This window comes from Mercurialis annua, linkage group LG3, assembly GCF_937616625.2.
Source record: "Mercurialis annua linkage group LG3, ddMerAnnu1.2, whole genome shotgun sequence".
NCBI classification, from domain to species: Eukaryota; Viridiplantae; Streptophyta; class Magnoliopsida; order Malpighiales; family Euphorbiaceae; genus Mercurialis; species Mercurialis annua.
Genome location: NC_065572.1, coordinates 628,883 through 633,448, shown reverse-complemented (window position 1 = coordinate 633,448; position 4,566 = coordinate 628,883). Strand labels below are relative to the sequence as shown.

The 4,566-nt window shown below is 35.2% G+C and overlaps 1 pseudogene; it reads left to right on the top strand.

The window, feature by feature from the left end:
* Positions 1-306: 306 nt before the first annotated feature.
* LOC126671391 (putative pentatricopeptide repeat-containing protein At5g13230, mitochondrial) lies at positions 307-3,092 on the top strand (annotated as a pseudogene).
* Positions 3,093-4,566: the final 1,474 nt, after the last annotated feature.

Sequence of the window (4,566 nt, the reverse complement as noted above, 5' to 3'; positions counted from 1 at the left end):
TATAACTAAATTGACCGTAAAATTAAAATATGTCTTGACTGATCATTGTTTGCAAGTTGAGAGGACAAATTGCAAATAAGTCTAAATTTTCTTGAATTTTGATCGATAAAAATTACCTTTAATGCAAGAATTTGCCACTTTAGCAAGTGCTGGCCTACAATAGCTGAAAAAGAATCAATTTAGTAATTCTTCATTTAAAACGTTTCTGTTAGTATAAGTTATTTTCAGGCTCTCATTTGACCGTTATTTTCTCTCTTCAGCTTTTTCTTTTTCTTTTTCGTGTTAGAGTTGTTCAAGTAGGAATAAATTATGTGTAGGGACTGCAAATATTGAAGTAATAATTCAGCTGCAAAGATATACTAGTATTCTGTATTTCATTCTACATTTTAAATTTATTTAAGCCAAATCCTCTGCTGGGGAGGACTTGAATTAAAAGATATGCATGATTAGACTGTGTTCTACAAAATCAACCACATTTGAATTTGTTACAAATTATTGTAAATGTTTTTGGCGACGAGAATTCGTAGCCAAGGCTGCTCAATTGTCCCAAATTCAACGCCATTCTCCTCCACATTTCGAGAGGTATGCTTCGAAACTGTATCCAAACCGGTGACTTGTACACCGGCAAAGGCCTTCACTCTCAGATTTTAAAGAAGGGTAATTGCCTGGATTTGTTTGCCAACAACATTCTCTTGGACTTCTATGTTAAATAAGATTTAGTATGTGATGCAAGGAAACTGTTCGACGAAATGCCTGACAGAAATACAATATCGTTTGTTACTCTAATTCAGGGATATGGGCAGTCATTTGAATTGGATGAAGTAACTAAGTTGTTCTCTAGGTTACATGGAGAGGGTCATGAGCTGAATCCTTTTGTTTTTACTACAATTTTGAAGCTGCTAGTTAGTCTGGAGTGTGCAGAGTTGGGGTTTTATGTTCATGCTTGTATTCATAAGCTTGGTCATAACTCTAATGCGTTTGTCGGGACTGCTTTAATCGATTCTTACGATATTTGTGGCTATGTTGAGAGTCAAGACAAGTTTTTGATGAGATTACTAACAATGACCTGGTTTCTTGGACTGGGATGGTGGTTTGTTACGCTGAGAATCGTTGTTTTGAAGATTCGTGGAGCTCAAAGCTTGTATCGGATTGCAGGCTTTTAAGTTGGGAAAAGGTATTCATGGTTGTGTTTTTAAACCTGTTACCAGAAGGATATTTATGTTGGTGTCGGGTTGCTTGACTTGTACACTGAGTCTGGAGATGCAAATGATGTTTTACGGGTGTTCGAGGACATTCCTAAATATGATGTGATCCCTTGGAGTTTTGTGATTTCGCGCTATGCGCAGAGCAACCAGAGAGGTGAGGCTTTGGAGCTTTTCGGCCAGATGAGGCGAGCTTTTGTCTTTCCAAATCAGTTTACATTTGCTAGTGTGTTGCAAGCATGTTCAAGTATGGAGAATCTTCACTTGGGAAAGCAAATACATTCCCATGTGCTTAAGGTTGGCTTGGACGGAAATGTGTTTGTGTCAAATGCTCTGTTGGATGTTTATGCTAAATGTGGAATGTTGGAGAACTCAATAAAATTATTTCTGGAACTGTCAAATAAAAATGAGGTGACATGGAATACAATCATTGTTGGCTATGTGCAGTCAGGAGATGTAGAAAAGGCATTAACTTTATTTAAAAATATGATTGAATGCCAGTTTCAGGATACAGAAGTAACATACTCTAGCGTACTTCGTGGTTGTGCTACTTTAGCAGCTTTGGAGCTAGGAATTCAGATTCATTCACTGTCAGTGAAAACCATCTATGATAAGCATGTTGTGGTCGGTAATGCGTTAATTGATATGTTTGTGGAAGTATTAAACAGGCACGCTTGGTGTTTGATATGCTGTCCGAACTTGTTGAAGTTTCCTGGAATGCTATGATCTCAGGATATTCCATGCATGGTCAAGATGGCGAAGCTTTAAAAGTATTTGAGATGATGCAGGAAACTGATTGTTTAGCTAACAAGTTAACCTTTGTTGGAGTCCTATCAGCATGTAGCAATGCAGGATTGTTCGATAAAGGACAATTTTATTTCAAATCTATGGTACGAGACTATGGCATTGAACCATGCATGGAACACTGACTTTTACTTATGTTTTTTTGACATAGAACATATTACTATTACGGCTGTTAGGGAGATCAGGAAATCTTGATAAGGCTGTAAAATTGATCGAAGAAATCCCATTTGAGCCCAATGTTATGGTGTGGCATGCTTGACTCGGTGCTTGTGTCGTCAATAATGATGTTGATCTGGCTAGTATATCTGCACAACGCATTCTTCAGATCGACCCCCAAGATGAGGCAACCTATGTTTTATTGTCAAACATTTACGCCACGTCAAGGAGGTGGAAAAGTGTTGCTTCTGTCAGGAAAGTCATGAAAGATAGAGGAGTAAAGAAAGAACCGGGATTAAGTTGGACTGAGAACCAGGGCACGGTTCATTACTTCTTTGTGGGTGATACTTCACATCCTAACATGAAAATGATTAATGGGATGCTTGAGTTGTTGAACATGAAAGCTACCAGGGCAGGTTATGTTCTGAATCTGAATTCTGTTCTGCTTGATGTGGAAGACAATGAAAAGATGCGGCGTTTGTGGGTACACAGTGAAAGACTAGCTTTAGCTTTCAGTTTAGTTAGATCTCCATCTGGAGGGGATATTCACATACTTAAAAATCTCCGAATATGTGCAGATTGTCATTCTGTAATAAAGGTTATATCAAGGATTGTGGAGCGAGATATAATCATTAGAGATATGAACAGGTTCCATCACTTTCAGGACGGAATTTGCTAGTGTGGCGACTACTGGTGACAGAGAATATTGCTTGAAGTGGCTGTTTTTCAGGTAATGACAAGGCTATGAATTTGTTTGCTAGTGCTGCATGCTGCTTGTTAAATTTTGGTTGGCTTCAAATGTTATTGCAACTTTGTCATTCAACATGACGATATGCTATTCCAACCAGCAAAATGAAGTCCATGAGACATGAAAGTATGACTTCTATATATCCCCACTCATTAATATGATTATTAATCAATTTAAAGATCTCTTGCAAAATTAATTTCCTTCAAAGTATAGACATTTATTCTTAATGTTTCCAAATGATCAATACGATTCATCAACTGCTGCTGATTTCCATGGAAAATGATATCCAAAATGCATTAAGTTATAAGGTTATAGAACTTATAGCTGTTGAACCCGATCAAACTTGTTACTGAGGAATACCAACTCACTGGAGCACTTTAGGCCATATTAAAGGGTAAACTATTCCGGTTTCTGCTTGAAATAGGAATTGATGGACCACCAACAGAGTGCTCATTTTCATTTTGACTATTATCACATGGTTTAACTTTTTTACAATCAGTTATATATTGTCACTTGACTTTATTTATATGTACTAACAATAAGATGTGAAGTACTTGTTCATCATCAAATCAAATGAATGTGAAAGTAAATCTTTATCCCCAACTGTAAGATATGCCAACATTATTTCTTTTGGAGAGTTCATGAAAAGGACTTGACATTACTTCGAAAAAGAGCAACACTATCTAAGATTGCCATTGCTGAAATTAGTTGTTTTCTTTCTTTTATGATATGATCAACGACTCAAAGTTTTTAACAATTTTATGAACAATTTCAGCTGTTATTAAAGAGCACAGTTGGAGGCAAAGGCCTATTGCCATCGTAGATGTCGTATGAAAGAATGATGAACTACACATATTAATTTTAGACGTGACATGATTAGATGATACGATATTACACATAATTAAGCTAGTTTAGTTTTGGTATAACTGAATTTGTTTATGACACGATTTATTTCATATCTAAGTAAATAAAAAGCATGTGACCCGATTAAATATATTGAATTAAGCATTATTTAATTTTAAGTTTTAAAATTATACAAAAACTATAGTGTATTTGTATTTTATGAAATTATATATAATTATAATATTATTTATAATAATAGATATCAATACTTTTATTTTTATTGTATTAATTAAAATAAAATTTTACTCAAATGTGTCATGTTAAATAAATAAATTGACTCAATAAAATGTTTAGTTAAATGTGTATTTACATTGTCGTGTTGTATAATCCGTACTATAAACATGCCGTATTTAAATTTTATACATCAAATTCAATAATTAATTATGTCGCATTAGTAGTAGACACGGCACCTTTATGTCCTTCTAAGGAGAAAGCGCGAATTTTCTCCGTAACGACAACCACGTAAAAGAGGGTTAACCATTGGTTCATTGGATTCCGGGCCGGATCAATCCTTAACAGGTATATCATGACATGAACGTAGCCGAAATCCAATATTTCATGAGCCACATATCGGACATTTGGTCCACAAAGCTGCTTGAACTAGGCCTGCAACAACCTTAAATGTAATGTTATCCTTGGGCCTGGTCTCTATACGGAAAAGTTTGTTTCTGATTTGAACAAATTTTCGACTTCTTTAACTATGGTTTTATAAAAAAAAACAATAATTGAGAGATATAGAAAGATAAAGTAAAA